At 45.3% G+C, this 16,043-nt stretch overlaps 29 non-coding genes across 29 annotated transcripts; 6 read left to right on the top strand and 23 right to left on the bottom strand.

Annotated features, from left to right (window-relative positions):
• Nucleotides 1–692: 692 nt before the first annotated feature.
• On the bottom strand, nucleotides 693–764 carry TRNAA-UGC (transfer RNA alanine (anticodon UGC)). Its single transcript has one exon. It is a non-coding gene; the product is annotated as a tRNA-Ala (tRNA).
• A 164-nt stretch (nucleotides 765–928) lies between these two features.
• TRNAM-CAU (transfer RNA methionine (anticodon CAU)) lies at nucleotides 929–1,001 on the top strand. The gene has a single exon. It is a non-coding gene; the product is annotated as a tRNA-Met (tRNA).
• Nucleotides 1,002–1,196: 195 nt separating this feature from the next.
• TRNAA-CGC (transfer RNA alanine (anticodon CGC)) lies at nucleotides 1,197–1,268 on the bottom strand. The gene has a single exon. It is a non-coding gene; the product is annotated as a tRNA-Ala (tRNA).
• A 613-nt stretch (nucleotides 1,269–1,881) lies between these two features.
• Nucleotides 1,882–1,967, bottom strand: TRNAY-GUA (transfer RNA tyrosine (anticodon GUA)). The gene is given in 2 exon segments: nucleotides 1,882–1,917; nucleotides 1,931–1,967. It is a non-coding gene; the product is annotated as a tRNA-Tyr (tRNA).
• Nucleotides 1,968–2,723: 756 nt separating this feature from the next.
• Nucleotides 2,724–2,795, bottom strand: TRNAA-UGC (transfer RNA alanine (anticodon UGC)). The gene has a single exon. It is a non-coding gene; the product is annotated as a tRNA-Ala (tRNA).
• Nucleotides 2,796–2,959: 164 nt separating this feature from the next.
• TRNAM-CAU (transfer RNA methionine (anticodon CAU)) lies at nucleotides 2,960–3,032 on the top strand. Its single transcript has one exon. It is a non-coding gene; the product is annotated as a tRNA-Met (tRNA).
• A 195-nt stretch (nucleotides 3,033–3,227) lies between these two features.
• On the bottom strand, nucleotides 3,228–3,299 carry TRNAA-CGC (transfer RNA alanine (anticodon CGC)). Its single transcript has one exon. It is a non-coding gene; the product is annotated as a tRNA-Ala (tRNA).
• A 613-nt stretch (nucleotides 3,300–3,912) lies between these two features.
• On the bottom strand, nucleotides 3,913–3,998 carry TRNAY-GUA (transfer RNA tyrosine (anticodon GUA)). Its single transcript is given in 2 exon segments — nucleotides 3,913–3,948; nucleotides 3,962–3,998. It is a non-coding gene; the product is annotated as a tRNA-Tyr (tRNA).
• Nucleotides 3,999–4,754: 756 nt separating this feature from the next.
• Nucleotides 4,755–4,826, bottom strand: TRNAA-UGC (transfer RNA alanine (anticodon UGC)). The gene has a single exon. It is a non-coding gene; the product is annotated as a tRNA-Ala (tRNA).
• Nucleotides 4,827–4,990: 164 nt separating this feature from the next.
• Nucleotides 4,991–5,063, top strand: TRNAM-CAU (transfer RNA methionine (anticodon CAU)). Its single transcript has one exon. It is a non-coding gene; the product is annotated as a tRNA-Met (tRNA).
• Nucleotides 5,064–5,258: 195 nt separating this feature from the next.
• Nucleotides 5,259–5,330, bottom strand: TRNAA-CGC (transfer RNA alanine (anticodon CGC)). Its single transcript has one exon. It is a non-coding gene; the product is annotated as a tRNA-Ala (tRNA).
• Nucleotides 5,331–5,943: 613 nt separating this feature from the next.
• On the bottom strand, nucleotides 5,944–6,029 carry TRNAY-GUA (transfer RNA tyrosine (anticodon GUA)). Its single transcript is given in 2 exon segments — nucleotides 5,944–5,979; nucleotides 5,993–6,029. It is a non-coding gene; the product is annotated as a tRNA-Tyr (tRNA).
• A 756-nt stretch (nucleotides 6,030–6,785) lies between these two features.
• Nucleotides 6,786–6,857, bottom strand: TRNAA-UGC (transfer RNA alanine (anticodon UGC)). Its single transcript has one exon. It is a non-coding gene; the product is annotated as a tRNA-Ala (tRNA).
• A 613-nt stretch (nucleotides 6,858–7,470) lies between these two features.
• TRNAY-GUA (transfer RNA tyrosine (anticodon GUA)) lies at nucleotides 7,471–7,556 on the bottom strand. Its single transcript is given in 2 exon segments — nucleotides 7,471–7,506; nucleotides 7,520–7,556. It is a non-coding gene; the product is annotated as a tRNA-Tyr (tRNA).
• Nucleotides 7,557–8,312: 756 nt separating this feature from the next.
• Nucleotides 8,313–8,384, bottom strand: TRNAA-UGC (transfer RNA alanine (anticodon UGC)). Its single transcript has one exon. It is a non-coding gene; the product is annotated as a tRNA-Ala (tRNA).
• Nucleotides 8,385–8,548: 164 nt separating this feature from the next.
• Nucleotides 8,549–8,621, top strand: TRNAM-CAU (transfer RNA methionine (anticodon CAU)). Its single transcript has one exon. It is a non-coding gene; the product is annotated as a tRNA-Met (tRNA).
• A 195-nt stretch (nucleotides 8,622–8,816) lies between these two features.
• On the bottom strand, nucleotides 8,817–8,888 carry TRNAA-CGC (transfer RNA alanine (anticodon CGC)). The gene has a single exon. It is a non-coding gene; the product is annotated as a tRNA-Ala (tRNA).
• Nucleotides 8,889–9,501: 613 nt separating this feature from the next.
• On the bottom strand, nucleotides 9,502–9,587 carry TRNAY-GUA (transfer RNA tyrosine (anticodon GUA)). Its single transcript is given in 2 exon segments — nucleotides 9,502–9,537; nucleotides 9,551–9,587. It is a non-coding gene; the product is annotated as a tRNA-Tyr (tRNA).
• A 756-nt stretch (nucleotides 9,588–10,343) lies between these two features.
• TRNAA-UGC (transfer RNA alanine (anticodon UGC)) lies at nucleotides 10,344–10,415 on the bottom strand. Its single transcript has one exon. It is a non-coding gene; the product is annotated as a tRNA-Ala (tRNA).
• A 164-nt stretch (nucleotides 10,416–10,579) lies between these two features.
• TRNAM-CAU (transfer RNA methionine (anticodon CAU)) lies at nucleotides 10,580–10,652 on the top strand. Its single transcript has one exon. It is a non-coding gene; the product is annotated as a tRNA-Met (tRNA).
• A 195-nt stretch (nucleotides 10,653–10,847) lies between these two features.
• Nucleotides 10,848–10,919, bottom strand: TRNAA-CGC (transfer RNA alanine (anticodon CGC)). The gene has a single exon. It is a non-coding gene; the product is annotated as a tRNA-Ala (tRNA).
• Nucleotides 10,920–11,532: 613 nt separating this feature from the next.
• Nucleotides 11,533–11,618, bottom strand: TRNAY-GUA (transfer RNA tyrosine (anticodon GUA)). Its single transcript is given in 2 exon segments — nucleotides 11,533–11,568; nucleotides 11,582–11,618. It is a non-coding gene; the product is annotated as a tRNA-Tyr (tRNA).
• Nucleotides 11,619–12,374: 756 nt separating this feature from the next.
• On the bottom strand, nucleotides 12,375–12,446 carry TRNAA-UGC (transfer RNA alanine (anticodon UGC)). The gene has a single exon. It is a non-coding gene; the product is annotated as a tRNA-Ala (tRNA).
• Nucleotides 12,447–12,610: 164 nt separating this feature from the next.
• TRNAM-CAU (transfer RNA methionine (anticodon CAU)) lies at nucleotides 12,611–12,683 on the top strand. The gene has a single exon. It is a non-coding gene; the product is annotated as a tRNA-Met (tRNA).
• Nucleotides 12,684–12,878: 195 nt separating this feature from the next.
• Nucleotides 12,879–12,950, bottom strand: TRNAA-CGC (transfer RNA alanine (anticodon CGC)). Its single transcript has one exon. It is a non-coding gene; the product is annotated as a tRNA-Ala (tRNA).
• A 613-nt stretch (nucleotides 12,951–13,563) lies between these two features.
• Nucleotides 13,564–13,649, bottom strand: TRNAY-GUA (transfer RNA tyrosine (anticodon GUA)). The gene is given in 2 exon segments: nucleotides 13,564–13,599; nucleotides 13,613–13,649. It is a non-coding gene; the product is annotated as a tRNA-Tyr (tRNA).
• Nucleotides 13,650–14,405: 756 nt separating this feature from the next.
• On the bottom strand, nucleotides 14,406–14,477 carry TRNAA-UGC (transfer RNA alanine (anticodon UGC)). The gene has a single exon. It is a non-coding gene; the product is annotated as a tRNA-Ala (tRNA).
• Nucleotides 14,478–15,090: 613 nt separating this feature from the next.
• TRNAY-GUA (transfer RNA tyrosine (anticodon GUA)) lies at nucleotides 15,091–15,176 on the bottom strand. Its single transcript is given in 2 exon segments — nucleotides 15,091–15,126; nucleotides 15,140–15,176. It is a non-coding gene; the product is annotated as a tRNA-Tyr (tRNA).
• A 756-nt stretch (nucleotides 15,177–15,932) lies between these two features.
• TRNAA-UGC (transfer RNA alanine (anticodon UGC)) lies at nucleotides 15,933–16,004 on the bottom strand. Its single transcript has one exon. It is a non-coding gene; the product is annotated as a tRNA-Ala (tRNA).
• Nucleotides 16,005–16,043: the final 39 nt, after the last annotated feature.

The raw sequence follows: 16,043 nt of genomic DNA on the forward strand, positions 1-16,043 counted from the left end.
GACCAGGAGCAGACAGATGAAAATCATCAATATTAATCGCGGCTCCCTCTCAAAGCTACCACTTCTGAGAGCACACTGTGAGTTACGTCTTATCACCTCAAAGGAGGATTTCACACCAAAGTGGATGTTCCGTCTTGGCTTGGTGAAAAGCAGGGGCGCCGCAATGATGAATTTTACAGAAAGGAAAGGAACTTTGATACAAAGACCTTAGGAAGCATTGGTGGCAAATGGATGGAAGCCTTTAACCGTGAGAAAAATGACAGAAAGTTATGGGAGTCATTACCACGCACCCAGCTTCAAGAACATGCATTTTGGGTTCATTTTTGAAAGGAAAGAGAATGGAAAAATCAGTAGAGTAAAGGCAACATATTCAGTTTTTCTTGAAGCTACTGTAGAGAGTCTCTGGTTTAGAGGAAGAACCCTTACCAATGACCAAGATGGCTGCCACAGATTTCTATCCTAAATGTATTAAGATTGCCAAGATTAATCATCACTTTCATGGCTTAAACAAGTAAGATTCTTTGGTTCTATAAGCATCAAAAATGAGATAGCCCCATTTCATGGGGTTTTCCAAGGCACACGTCTCACAGTTTAAGTGGGGTTCGTATCCCAGTTGCATGACATATCTCTTCCTTAATACTGACAGCCAGCCTAGTTTTCTGCCAAAATCCAAGATAAGCATGGCAAAAGTCTGGAGATGCCGGGGATTGAACCCGGGGCCTCATACATGCAAAGCATGCGCTCTACCACTGAGCTACATCCCCTTGTATGCCAAGTTTTACTGTATGCATGGAAACCCTGAATGTAAGTGTCTGCCAAGTCAACCCACTTGACACTGCAGCATAAAGTCTCAGTCAGGAAAATCCTTAAGCCTCGCACCTGGATTATCTTCCTGGTCTATAGTCTTGTTTAGAGATGCTTGTGTGCAGCCTTCTTAGCGCAGTAGGCAGCGCGTCAGTCTCATAATCTGAAGGTCCTGAGTTCGTTCCTCAGAGAGGGCATTTATTTCCTCCTTTTGGCAAGCAAAATTCTCAGATTTTCTTGAAAAGTGGAAACTATGCCTATTTCAAACAATATTTTTCAATGCAACCTATTTAAGTGGGGTTCTGACCCCCCAACTGCCTGAGAAACCTCAACTTTCCACAAGGTGGCAGGCTAGCCTTCTGGAAAGAGCCGAGATACAGAACAGCGACTCCTGGAGATGCCGGGGATTGAACCCGGGGCCTCATACATGCGAAGCATGCGCTCTACCACTGAGCTACATCCCCTCCACTGCCCTCTAAAGTTTTGCTGGATGCAAGGAGACTCTGGAGCCCACGGACTGCAAAGTCTCGATTTGAGACTAGAATGTAAAGTGTCAGGGATGAAATTGCCCACGCCTTACGTGAGGGCTGTCTTCATGGAGCATATACTTAGTGCAATCAGGGTTCGATTCTCCAGCAGGGCTTTTATTTGCTCAGTTTGGAATGCAAAACTTCTCAGGATTTCCCCAAATGTGTAAACTGTTGGTCTACTTTCCAGCTTGCTCAGCCTTTCGGGGGATGATTCCATTGGCTATGCCCTCTTGCCCATCGGTGGACACTCAAATTGAAGGCAAGTCACAGTGTGATTGGCTGCCAAGCAGCTACCGTGGTGCAATGCAATTGGAAGTCTGCCAAGGGCATACATGTACTAATGCAATGCTTTGGTAGCAGTTTTGATCAGCAGGTTTCCTTTACTGTTCTTCACGCCTCCCCTAGCGATGACTATGTCATCAATTCCCTTTGAAAGCAGATAGAGTACGCTTCTTTTCCAGTATTTATCGAAGCTCGGGGACTTTTTCATAATCAACGGAAGGTATTGTTGATTAACAGCAAAAGACATGGAAATGAAACCACAAAATCCTTCGAGCCGGATTTGAACCAGCGACCTAAGGATGCCCGAATTAATGCTACAGTCCTCCGCTCTACCAACTGAGCTATCGAAGGAGGGGTAGCAGAAGCTCATAGCACTGAAATTACCTCTCGCTCAAGAAAGGTTGTGGGGGGTGGGGACCAGGAGCAGACAGATGAAAATCATCAATATTAATCGCGGCTCCCTCTCAAAGCTACCACTTCTGAGAGCACACTGTGAGTTACGTCTTATCACCTCAAAGGAGGATTTCACACCAAAGTGGATGTTCCGTCTTGGCTTGGTGAAAAGCAGGGGCGCCGCAATGATGAATTTTACAGAAAGGAAAGGAACTTTGATACAAAGACCTTAGGAAGCATTGGTGGCAAATGGATGGAAGCCTTTAACCGTGAGAAAAATGACAGAAAGTTATGGGAGTCATTACCACGCACCCAGCTTCAAGAACATGCATTTTGGGTTCATTTTTGAAATGAAAGAGAATGGAAAAATCAGTAGAGTAAAGGCAACATATTCAGTTTTTCTTGAAGCTACTGTAGAGAGTCTCTGGTTTAGAGGAAGAACCCTTACCAATGACCAAGATGGCTGCCACAGATTTCTATCCTAAATGTATTAAGATTGCCAAGATTAATCATCACTTTGATGGCTTAAACAAGTAAGATTCTTTGGTTCTATAAGCATCAAAAATGAGATAGCCCCATTTCATGGGGTTTTCCAAGGCACACGTCTCACAGTTTAAGTGGGGTTCGTATCCCAGTTGCATGACATATCTCTTCCTTAATACTGACAGCCAGCCTAGTTTTCTGCCAAAATCCAAGATAAGCATGGCAAAAGTCTGGAGATGCCGGGGATTGAACCCGGGGCCTCATACATGCAAAGCATGCGCTCTACCACTGAGCTACATCCCCTTGTATGCCAAGTTTTACTGTATGCATGGAAACCCTGAATGTAAGTGTCTGCCAAGTCAACCCACTTGACACTGCAGCATAAAGTCTCAGTCAGGAAAATCCTTAAGCCTCGCACCTGGATTATCTTCCTGGTCTATAGTCTTGTTTAGAGATGCTTGTGTGCAGCCTTCTTAGCGCAGTAGGCAGTGCGTCAGTCTCATAATCTGAAGGTCCTGAGTTCGTTCCTCAGAGAGGGCATTTATTTCCTCCTTTTGGCAAGCAAAATTCTCAGATTTTCTTGAAAAGTGGAAACTATGCCTATTTCAAACAATATTTTTCAATGCAACCTATTTAAGTGGGGTTCTGACCCCCCAACTGCCTGAGAAACCTCAACTTTCCACAAGGTGGCAGGCTAGCCTTCTGGAAAGAGCCGAGATACAGAACAGCGACTCCTGGAGATGCCGGGGATTGAACCCGGGGCCTCATACATGCGAAGCATGCGCTCTACCACTGAGCTACATCCCCTCCACTGCCCTCTAAAGTTTTGCTGGATGCAAGGAGACTCTGGAGCCCACGGACTGCAAAGTCTCGATTTGAGACTAGAATGTAAAGTGTCAGGGATGAAATTGCCCACGCCTTACGTGAGGGCTGTCTTCATGGAGCATATACTTAGTGCAATCAGGGTTCGATTCTCCAGCAGGGCTTTTATTTGCTCAGTTTGGAATGCAAAACTTCTCAGGATTTCCCCAAATGTGTAAACTGTTGGTCTACTTTCCAGCTTGCTCAGCCTTTCGGGGGATGATTCCATTGGCTATGCCCTCTTGCCCATCGGTGGACACTCAAATTGAAGGCAAGTCACAGTGTGATTGGCTGCCAAGCAGCTACCGTGGTGCAATGCAATTGGAAGTCTGCCAAGGGCATACATGTACTAATGCAATGCTTTGGTAGCAGTTTTGATCAGCAGGTTTCCTTTACTGTTCTTCACGCCTCCCCTAGCGATGACTATGTCATCAATTCCCTTTGAAAGCAGATAGAGTACGCTTCTTTTCCAGTATTTATCGAAGCTCGGGGACTTTTTCATAATCAACGGAAGGTATTGTTGATTAACAGCAAAAGACATGGAAATGAAACCACAAAATCCTTCGAGCCGGATTTGAACCAGCGACCTAAGGATGCCCGAATTAATGCTACAGTCCTCCGCTCTACCAACTGAGCTATCGAAGGAGGGGTAGCAGAAGCTCATAGCACTGAAATTACCTCTCGCTCAAGAAAGGTTGTGGGGGGTGGGGACCAGGAGCAGACAGATGAAAATCATCAATATTAATCGCGGCTCCCTCTCAAAGCTACCACTTCTGAGAGCACACTGTGAGTTACGTCTTATCACCTCAAAGGAGGATTTCACACCAAAGTGGATGTTCCGTCTTGGCTTGGTGAAAAGCAGGGGCGCCGCAATGATGAATTTTACAGAAAGGAAAGGAACTTTGATACAAAGACCTTAGGAAGCATTGGTGGCAAATGGATGGAAGCCTTTAACCGTGAGAAAAATGACAGAAAGTTATGGGAGTCATTACCACGCACCCAGCTTCAAGAACATGCATTTTGGGTTCATTTTTGAAAGGAAAGAGAATGGAAAAATCAGTAGAGTAAAGGCAACATATTCAGTTTTTCTTGAAGCTACTGTAGAGAGTCTCTGGTTTAGAGGAAGAACCCTTACCAATGACCAAGATGGCTGCCACAGATTTCTATCCTAAATGTATTAAGATTGCCAAGATTAATCATCACTTTGATGGCTTAAACAAGTAAGATTCTTTGGTTCTATAAGCATCAAAAATGAGATAGCCCCATTTCATGGGGTTTTCCAAGGCACACGTCTCACAGTTTAAGTGGGGTTCGTATCCCAGTTGCATGACATATCTCTTCCTTAATACTGACAGCCAGCCTAGTTTTCTGCCAAAATCCAAGATAAGCATGGCAAAAGTCTGGAGATGCCGGGGATTGAACCCGGGGCCTCATACATGCAAAGCATGCGCTCTACCACTGAGCTACATCCCCTTGTATGCCAAGTTTTACTGTATGCATGGAAACCCTGAATGTAAGTGTCTGCCAAGTCAACCCACTTGACACTGCAGCATAAAGTCTCAGTCAGGAAAATCCTTAAGCCTCGCACCTGGATTATCTTCCTGGTCTATAGTCTTGTTTAGAGATGCTTGTGTGCAGCCTTCTTAGCGCAGTAGGCAGCGCGTCAGTCTCATAATCTGAAGGTCCTGAGTTCGTTCCTCAGAGAGGGCATTTATTTCCTCCTTTTGGCAAGCAAAATTCTCAGATTTTCTTGAAAAGTGGAAACTATGCCTATTTCAAACAATATTTTTCAATGCAACCTATTTAAGTGGGGTTCTGACCCCCCAACTGCCTGAGAAACCTCAACTTTCCACAAGGTGGCAGGCTAGCCTTCTGGAAAGAGCCGAGATACAGAACAGCGACTCCTGGAGATGCCGGGGATTGAACCCGGGGCCTCATACATGCGAAGCATGCGCTCTACCACTGAGCTACATCCCCTCCACTGCCCTCTAAAGTTTTGCTGGATGCAAGGAGACTCTGGAGCCCACGGACTGCAAAGTCTCGATTTGAGACTAGAATGTAAAGTGTCAGGGATGAAATTGCCCACGCCTTACGTGAGGGCTGTCTTCATGGAGCATATACTTAGTGCAATCAGGGTTCGATTCTCCGGCAGGGCTTTTATTTGCTCAGTTTGGAATGCAAAACTTCTCAGGATTTCCCCAAATGTGTAAACTGTTGGTCTACTTTCCAGCTTGCTCAGCCTTTCGGGGGATGATTCCATTGGCTATGCCCTCTTGCCCATCGGTGGACACTCAAATTGAAGGCAAGTCACAGTGTGATTGGCTGCCAAGCAGCTACCGTGGTGCAATGCAATTGGAAGTCTGCCAAGGGCATACATGTACTAATGCAATGCTTTGGTAGCAGTTTTGATCAGCAGGTTTCCTTTACTGTTCTTCACGCCTCCCCTAGCGATGACTATGTCATCAATTCCCTTTGAAAGCAGATAGAGTACGCTTCTTTTCCAGTATTTATCGAAGCTCGGGGACTTTTTCATAATCAACGGAAGGTATTGTTGATTAACAGCAAAAGACATGGAAATGAAACCACAAAATCCTTCGAGCCGGATTTGAACCAGCGACCTAAGGATGCCCGAATTAATGCTACAGTCCTCCGCTCTACCAACTGAGCTATCGAAGGAGGGGTAGCAGAAGCTCATAGCACTGAAATTACCTCTCGCTCAAGAAAGGTTGTGGGGGGTGGGGACCAGGAGCAGACAGATGAAAATCATCAATATTAATCGCGGCTCCCTCTCAAAGCTACCACTTCTGAGAGCACACTGTGAGTTACGTCTTATCACCTCAAAGGAGGATTTCACACCAAAGTGGATGTTCCGTCTTGGCTTGGTGAAAAGCAGGGGCGCCGCAATGATGAATTTTACAGAAAGGAAAGGAACTTTGATACAAAGACCTTAGGAAGCATTGGTGGCAAATGGATGGAAGCCTTTAACCGTGAGAAAAATGACAGAAAGTTATGGGAGTCATTACCACGCACCCAGCTTCAAGAACATGCATTTTGGGTTCATTTTTGAAATGAAAGAGAATGGAAAAATCAGTAGAGTAAAGGCAACATATTCAGTTTTTCTTGAAGCTACTGTAGAGAGTCTCTGGTTTAGAGGAAGAACCCTTACCAATGACCAAGATGGCTGCCACAGATTTCTATCCTAAATGTATTAAGATTGCCAAGATTAATCATCACTTTGATGGCTTAAACAAGTAAGATTCTTTGGTTCTATAAGCATCAAAAATGAGATAGCCCCATTTCATGGGGTTTTCCAAGGCACACGTCTCACAGTTTAAGTGGGGTTCGTATCCCAGTTGCATGACATATCTCTTCCTTAATACTGACAGCCAGCCTAGTTTTCTGCCAAAATCCAAGATAAGCATGGCAAAAGTCTGGAGATGCCGGGGATTGAACCCGGGGCCTCATACATGCAAAGCATGCGCTCTACCACTGAGCTACATCCCCTCCACTGCCCTCTAAAGTTTTGCTGGATGCAAGGAGACTCTGGAGCCCACGGACTGCAAAGTCTCGATTTGAGACTAGAATGTAAAGTGTCAGGGATGAAATTGCCCACGCCTTACGTGAGGGCTGTCTTCATGGAGCATATACTTAGTGCAATCAGGGTTCGATTCTCCAGCAGGGCTTTTATTTGCTCAGTTTGGAATGCAAAACTTCTCAGGATTTCCCCAAATGTGTAAACTGTTGGTCTACTTTCCAGCTTGCTCAGCCTTTCGGGGGATGATTCCATTGGCTATGCCCTCTTGCCCATCGGTGGACACTCAAATTGAAGGCAAGTCACAGTGTGATTGGCTGCCAAGCAGCTACCGTGGTGCAATGCAATTGGAAGTCTGCCAAGGGCATACATGTACTAATGCAATGCTTTGGTAGCAGTTTTGATCAGCAGGTTTCCATTACTGTTCTTCACGCCTCCCCTAGCGATGACTATGTCATCAATTCCCTTTGAAAGCAGATAGAGTACGCTTCTTTTCCAGTATTTATCGAAGCTCGGGGACTTTTTCATAATCAACGGAAGGTATTGTTGATTAACAGCAAAAGACATGGAAATGAAACCACAAAATCCTTCGAGCCGGATTTGAACCAGCGACCTAAGGATGCCCGAATTAATGCTACAGTCCTCCGCTCTACCAACTGAGCTATCGAAGGAGGGGTAGCAGAAGCTCATAGCACTGAAATTACCTCTCGCTCAAGAAAGGTTGTGGGGGGTGGGGACCAGGAGCAGACAGATGAAAATCATCAATATTAATCGCGGCTCCCTCTCAAAGCTACCACTTCTGAGAGCACACTGTGAGTTACGTCTTATCACCTCAAAGGAGGATTTCACACCAAAGTGGATGTTCCGTCTTGGCTTGGTGAAAAGCAGGGGCGCCGCAATGATGAATTTTACAGAAAGGAAAGGAACTTTGATACAAAGACCTTAGGAAGCATTGGTGGCAAATGGATGGAAGCCTTTAACCGTGAGAAAAATGACAGAAAGTTATGGGAGTCATTACCACGCACCCAGCTTCAAGAACATGCATTTTGGGTTCATTTTTGAAAGGAAAGAGAATGGACAAATCAGTAGAGTAAAGGCAACATATTCAGTTTTTCTTGAAGCTACTGTAGAGAGTCTCTGGTTTAGAGGAAGAACCCTTACCAATGACCAAGATGGCTGCCACCGATTTCTATCCTAAATGTATTAAGATTGCCAAGATTAATCATCACTTTGATGGCTTAAACAAGTAAGATTCTTTGGTTCTATAAGCATCAAAAATGAGATAGCCCCATTTCATGGGGTTTTCCAAGGCACACGTCTCACAGTTTAAGTGGGGTTCGTATCCCAGTTGCATGACATATCTCTTCCTTAATACTGACAGCCAGCCTAGTTTTCTGCCAAAATCCAAGATAAGCATGGCAAAAGTCTGGAGATGCCGGGGATTGAACCCGGGGCCTCATACATGCAAAGCATGCGCTCTACCACTGAGCTACATCCCCTTGTATGCCAAGTTTTACTGTATGCATGGAAACCCTGAATGTAAGTGTCTGCCAAGTCAACCCACTTGACACTGCAGCATAAAGTCTCAGTCAGGAAAATCCTTAAGCCTCGCACCTGGATTATCTTCCTGGTCTATAGTCTTGTTTAGAGATGCTTGTGTGCAGCCTTCTTAGCGCAGTAGGCAGCGCGTCAGTCTCATAATCTGAAGGTCCTGAGTTCGTTCCTCAGAGAGGGCATTTATTTCCTCCTTTTGGCAAGCAAAATTCTCAGATTTTCTTGAAAAGTGGAAACTATGCCTATTTCAAACAATATTTTTCAATGCAACCTATTTAAGTGGGGTTCTGACCCCCCAACTGCCTGAGAAACCTCAACTTTCCACAAGGTGGCAGGCTAGCCTTCTGGAAAGAGCCGAGATACAGAACAGCGACTCCTGGAGATGCCGGGGATTGAACCCGGGGCCTCATACATGCGAAGCATGCGCTCTACCACTGAGCTACATCCCCTCCACTGCCCTCTAAAGTTTTGCTGGATGCAAGGAGACTCTGGAGCCCACGGACTGCAAAGTCTCGATTTGAGACTAGAATGTAAAGTGTCAGGGATGAAATTGCCCACGCCTTACGTGAGGGCTGTCTTCATGGAGCATATACTTAGTGCAATCAGGGTTCGATTCTCCAGCAGGGCTTTTATTTGCTCAGTTTGGAATGCAAAACTTCTCAGGATTTCCCCAAATGTGTAAACTGTTGGTCTACTTTCCAGCTTGCTCAGCCTTTCGGGGGATGATTCCATTGGCTATGCCCTCTTGCCCATCGGTGGACACTCAAATTGAAGGCAAGTCACAGTGTGATTGGCTGCCAAGCAGCTACCGTGGTGCAATGCAATTGGAAGTCTGCCAAGGGCATACATGTACTAATGCAATGCTTTGGTAGCAGTTTTGATCAGCAGGTTTCCTTTACTGTTCTTCACGCCTCCCCTAGCGATGACTATGTCATCAATTCCCTTTGAAAGCAGATAGAGTACGCTTCTTTTCCAGTATTTATCGAAGCTCGGGGACTTTTTCATAATCAACGGAAGGTATTGTTGATTAACAGCAAAAGACATGGAAATGAAACCACAAAATCCTTCGAGCCGGATTTGAACCAGCGACCTAAGGATGCCCGAATTAATGCTACAGTCCTCCGCTCTACCAACTGAGCTATCGAAGGAGGGGTAGCAGAAGCTCATAGCACTGAAATTACCTCTCGCTCAAGAAAGGTTGTGGGGGGTGGGGACCAGGAGCAGACAGATGAAAATCATCAATATTAATCGCGGCTCCCTCTCAAAGCTACCACTTCTGAGAGCACACTGTGAGTTACGTCTTATCACCTCAAAGGAGGATTTCACACCAAAGTGGATGTTCCGTCTTGGCTTGGTGAAAAGCAGGGGCGCCGCAATGATGAATTTTACAGAAAGGAAAGGAACTTTGATACAAAGACCTTAGGAAGCATTGGTGGCAAATGGATGGAAGCCTTTAACCGTGAGAAAAATGACAGAAAGTTATGGGAGTCATTACCACGCACCCAGCTTCAAGAACATGCATTTTGGGTTCATTTTTGAAATGAAAGAGAATGGAAAAATCAGTAGAGTAAAGGCAACATATTCAGTTTTTCTTGAAGCTACTGTAGAGAGTCTCTGGTTTAGAGGAAGAACCCTTACCAATGACCAAGATGGCTGCCACAGATTTCTATCCTAAATGTATTAAGATTGCCAAGATTAATCATCACTTTGATGGCTTAAACAAGTAAGATTCTTTGGTTCTATAAGCATCAAAAATGAGATAGCCCCATTTCATGGGGTTTTCCAAGGCACACGTCTCACAGTTTAAGTGGGGTTCGTATCCCAGTTGCATGACATATCTCTTCCTTAATACTGACAGCCAGCCTAGTTTTCTGCCAAAATCCAAGATAAGCATGGCAAAAGTCTGGAGATGCCGGGGATTGAACCCGGGGCCTCATACATGCAAAGCATGCGCTCTACCACTGAGCTACATCCCCTTGTATGCCAAGTTTTACTGTATGCATGGAAACCCTGAATGTAAGTGTCTGCCAAGTCAACCCACTTGACACTGCAGCATAAAGTCTCAGTCAGGAAAATCCTTAAGCCTCGCACCTGGATTATCTTCCTGGTCTATAGTCTTGTTTAGAGATGCTTGTGTGCAGCCTTCTTAGCGCAGTAGGCAGTGCGTCAGTCTCATAATCTGAAGGTCCTGAGTTCGTTCCTCAGAGAGGGCATTTATTTCCTCCTTTTGGCAAGCAAAATTCTCAGATTTTCTTGAAAAGTGGAAACTATGCCTATTTCAAACAATATTTTTCAATGCAACCTATTTAAGTGGGGTTCTGACCCCCCAACTGCCTGAGAAACCTCAACTTTCCACAAGGTGGCAGGCTAGCCTTCTGGAAAGAGCCGAGATACAGAACAGCGACTCCTGGAGATGCCGGGGATTGAACCCGGGGCCTCATACATGCGAAGCATGCGCTCTACCACTGAGCTACATCCCCTCCACTGCCCTCTAAAGTTTTGCTGGATGCAAGGAGACTCTGGAGCCCACGGACTGCAAAGTCTCGATTTGAGACTAGAATGTAAAGTGTCAGGGATGAAATTGCCCACGCCTTACGTGAGGGCTGTCTTCATGGAGCATATACTTAGTGCAATCAGGGTTCGATTCTCCAGCAGGGCTTTTATTTGCTCAGTTTGGAATGCAAAACTTCTCAGGATTTCCCCAAATGTGTAAACTGTTGGTCTACTTTCCAGCTTGCTCAGCCTTTCGGGGGATGATTCCATTGGCTATGCCCTCTTGCCCATCGGTGGACACTCAAATTGAAGGCAAGTCACAGTGTGATTGGCTGCCAAGCAGCTACCGTGGTGCAATGCAATTGGAAGTCTGCCAAGGGCATACATGTACTAATGCAATGCTTTGGTAGCAGTTTTGATCAGCAGGTTTCCTTTACTGTTCTTCACGCCTCCCCTAGCGATGACTATGTCATCAATTCCCTTTGAAAGCAGATAGAGTACGCTTCTTTTCCAGTATTTATCGAAGCTCGGGGACTTTTTCATAATCAACGGAAGGTATTGTTGATTAACAGCAAAAGACATGGAAATGAAACCACAAAATCCTTCGAGCCGGATTTGAACCAGCGACCTAAGGATGCCCGAATTAATGCTACAGTCCTCCGCTCTACCAACTGAGCTATCGAAGGAGGGGTAGCAGAAGCTCATAGCACTGAAATTACCTCTCGCTCAAGAAAGGTTGTGGGGGGTGGGGACCAGGAGCAGACAGATGAAAATCATCAATATTAATCGCGGCTCCCTCTCAAAGCTACCACTTCTGAGAGCACACTGTGAGTTACGTCTTATCACCTCAAAGGAGGATTTCACACCAAAGTGGATGTTCCGTCTTGGCTTGGTGAAAAGCAGGGGCGCCGCAATGATGAATTTTACAGAAAGGAAAGGAACTTTGATACAAAGACCTTAGGAAGCATTGGTGGCAAATGGATGGAAGCCTTTAACCGTGAGAAAAATGACAGAAAGTTATGGGAGTCATTACCACGCACCCAGCTTCAAGAACATGCATTTTGGGTTCATTTTTGAAAGGAAAGAGAATGGAAAAATCAGTAGAGTAAAGGCAACATATTCAGTTTTTCTTGAAGCTACTGTAGAGAGTCTCTGGTTTAGAGGAAGAACCCTTACCAATGACCAAGATGGCTGCCACAGATTTCTATCCTAAATGTATTAAGATTGCCAAGATTAATCATCACTTTGATGGCTTAAACAAGTAAGATTCTTTGGTTCTATAAGCATCAAAAATGAGATAGCCCCATTTCATGGGGTTTTCCAAGGCACACGTCTCACAGTTTAAGTGGGGTTCGTATCCCAGTTGCATGACATATCTCTTCCTTAATACTGACAGCCAGCCTAGTTTTCTGCCAAAATCCAAGATAAGCATGGCAAAAGTCTGGAGATGCCGGGGATTGAACCCGGGGCCTCATACATGCAAAGCATGCGCTCTACCACTGAGCTACATCCCCTTGTATGCCAAGTTTTACTGTATGCATGGAAACCCTGAATGTAAGTGTCTGCCAAGTCAACCCACTTGACACTGCAGCATAAAGTCTCAGTCAGGAAAATCCTTAAGCCTCGCACCTGGATTATCTTCCTGGTCTATAGTCTTGTTTAGAGATGCTTGTGTGCAGCCTTCTTAGCGCAGTAGGCAGCGCGTCAGTCTCATAATCTGAAGGTCCTGAGTTCGTTCCTCAGAGAGGGCATTTATTTCCTCCTTTTGGCAAGCAAAATTCTCAGATTTTCTTGAAAAGTGGAAACTATGCCTATTTCAAACAATATTTTTCAATGCAACCTATTTAAGTGGGGTTCTGACCCCCCAACTGCCTGAGAAACCTCAACTTTCCACAAGGTGGCAGGCTAGCCTTCTGGAAAGAGCCGAGATACAGAACAGCGACTCCTGGAGATGCCGGGGATTGAACCCGGGGCCTCATACATGCGAAGCATGCGCTCTACCACTGAGCTACATCCCCTCCACTGCCCTCTAAAGTTTTGCTGGATGCAAGGAGACTCTGGAGCCCACGGACTGCAAAGTCTCGATTTGAGACTAGAATGTAAAGTGTCAGGGATGAAATTGCCCACGCCTTACGTGAGGGCTGTCTTCATGGAGCATATACTTAGTGCAATCAGGGTTCGATTCTCCAGCAGGGCTTTTATTTGCTCAGTTTGGAATGCAAAACTTCTCAGGATTTCCCCAAATGTGTAAACTGTTGGTCTACTTTCCAGCTTGCTCAGCCTTTCGGGGGATGATTCCATTGGCTATGCCCTCTTGCCCATCGGTGGACACTCAAATTGAAGGCAAGTCACAGTGTGATTGGCTGCCAAGCAGCTACCGTGGTGCAATGCAATTGGAAGTCTGCCAAGGGCATACATGTACTAATGCAATGCTTTGGTAGCAGTTTTGATCAGCAGGTTTCCTTTACTGTTCTTCACGCCTCCCCTAGCGATGACTATGTCATCAATTCCCTTTGAAAGCAGATAGAGTACGCTTCTTTTCCAGTATTTATCGAAGCTCGGGGACTTTTTCATAATCAACGGAAGGTATTGTTGATTAACAGCAAAAGACATGGAAATGAAACCACAAAATCCTTCGAGCCGGATTTGAACCAGCGACCTAAGGATGCCCGAATTAATGCTACAGTCCTCCGCTCTACCAACTGAGCTATCGAAGGAGGGGTAGCAGAAGCTCATAGCACTGAAATTACCTCTCGCTCAAGAAAGGTTGTGGGGGGTGGGGACCAGGAGCAGACAGATGAAAATCATCAATATTAATCGCGGCTCCCTCTCAAAGCTACCACTTCTGAGAGCACACTGTGAGTTACGTCTTATCACCTCAAAGGAGGATTTCACACCAAAGTGGATGTTCCGTCTTGGCTTGGTGAAAAGCAGGGGCGCCGCAATGATGAATTTTACAGAAAGGAAAGGAACTTTGATACAAAGACCTTAGGAAGCATTGGTGGCAAATGGATGGAAGCCTTTAACCGTGAGAAAAATGACAGAAAGTTATGGGAGTCATTACCACGCACCCAGCTTCAAGAACATGCATTTTGGGTTCATTTTTGAAATGAAAGAGAATGGAAAAATCAGTAGAGTAAAGGCAACATATTCAGTTTTTCTTGAAGCTACTGTAGAGAGTCTCTGGTTTAGAGGAAGAACCCTTACCAATGACCAAGATGGCTGCCACAGATTTCTATCCTAAATGTATTAAGATTGCCAAGATTAATCATCACTTTGATGGCTTAAACAAGTAAGATTCTTTGGTTCTATAAGCATCAAAAATGAGATAGCCCCATTTCATGGGGTTTTCCAAGGCACACGTCTCACAGTTTAAGTGGGGTTCGTATCCCAGTTGCATGACATATCTCTTCCTTAATACTGACAGCCAGCCTAGTTTTCTGCCAAAATCCAAGATAAGCATGGCAAAAGTCTGGAGATGCCGGGGATTGAACCCGGGGCCTCATACATGCAAAGCATGCGCTCTACCACTGAGCTACATCCCCTCCACTGCCCTCTAAAGTTTTGCTGGATGCAAGGAGACTCTGGAGCCCACGGACTGCAAAGTCTCGATTTGAGACTAGAATGTAAAGTGTCAGGGATGAAATTGCCCACGCCTTACGTGAGGGCTGTCTTCATGGAGCATATACTTAGTGCAATCAGGGTTCGATTCTCCAGCAGGGCTTTTATTTGCTCAGTTTGGAATGCAAAACTTCTCAGGATTTCCCCAAATGTGTAAACTGTTGGTCTACTTTCCAGCTTGCTCAGCCTTTCGGGGGATGATTCCATTGGCTATGCCCTCTTGCCCATCGGTGGACACTCAAATTGAAGGCAAGTCACAGTGTGATTGGCTGCCAAGCAGCTACCGTGGTGCAATGCAATTGGAAGTCTGCCAAGGGCATACATGTACTAATGCAATGCTTTGGTAGCAGTTTTGATCAGCAGGTTTCCATTACTGTTCTTCACGCCTCCCCTAGCGATGACTATGTCATCAATTCCCTTTGAAAGCAGATAGAGTACGCTTCTTTTCCAGTATTTATCGAAGCTCGGGGACTTTTTCATAATCAACGGAAGGTATTGTTGATTAACAGCAAAAGACATGGAAATGAAACCACAAAATCCTTCGAGCCGGATTTGAACCAGCGACCTAAGGATGCCCGAATTAATGCTACAGTCCTCCGCTCTACCAACTGAGCTATCGAAGGAGGGGTAGCAGAAGCTCATAGCACTGAAATTACCTCTCGCTCAAGAAAGGTTGTGGGGGGTGGGGACCAGGAGCAGACAGATGAAAATCATCAATATTAATCGCGGCTCCCTCTCAAAGCTACCACTTCTGAGAGCACACTGTGAGTTACGTCTTATCACCTCAAAGGAGGATTTCACACCAAAGTGGATGTTCCGTCTTGGCTTGGTGAAAAGCAGGGGCGCCGCAATGATGAATTTTACAGAAAGGAAAGGAACTTTGATACAAAGACCTTAGGAAGCATTGGTGGCAAATGGATGGAAGCCTTTAACCGTGAGAAAAATGACAGAAAGTTATGGGAGTCATTACCACGCACCCAGCTTCAAGAACATGCATTTTGGGTTCATTTTTGAAAGGAAAGAGAATGGACAAATCAGTAGAGTAAAGGCAACATATTCAGTTTTTCTTGAAGCTACTGTAGAGAGTCTCTGGTTTAGAGGAAGAACCCTTACCAATGACCAAGATGGCTGCCACCGATTTCTATCCTAAATGTATTAAGATTGCCAAGATTAATCATCACTTTGATGGCTTAAACAAGTAAGATTCTTTGGTTCTATAAGCATCAAAAATGAGATAGCCCCATTTCATGGGGTTTTCCAAGGCACACGTCTCACAGTTTAAGTGGGGTTCGTATCCCAGTTGCATGACATATCTCTTCCTTAATACTGACAGCCAGCCTAGTTTTCTGCCAAAATCCAAGATAAGCATGGCAAAAGTCTGGAGATGCCGGGGATTGAACCCGGGGCCTCATACATGCAAAGCATGCGCTCTACCACTGAGCTACATCCCCTTGTATGCCAAGTTTTACTGTATGCATGGAAACCCTGAA

The sequence above is a fragment of the Lissotriton helveticus genome, chromosome 1_2 (genome assembly GCF_964261635.1).
Source record: "Lissotriton helveticus chromosome 1_2, aLisHel1.1, whole genome shotgun sequence".
In the NCBI taxonomy this organism is placed as follows: domain Eukaryota; kingdom Metazoa; phylum Chordata; class Amphibia; order Caudata; family Salamandridae; genus Lissotriton; species Lissotriton helveticus.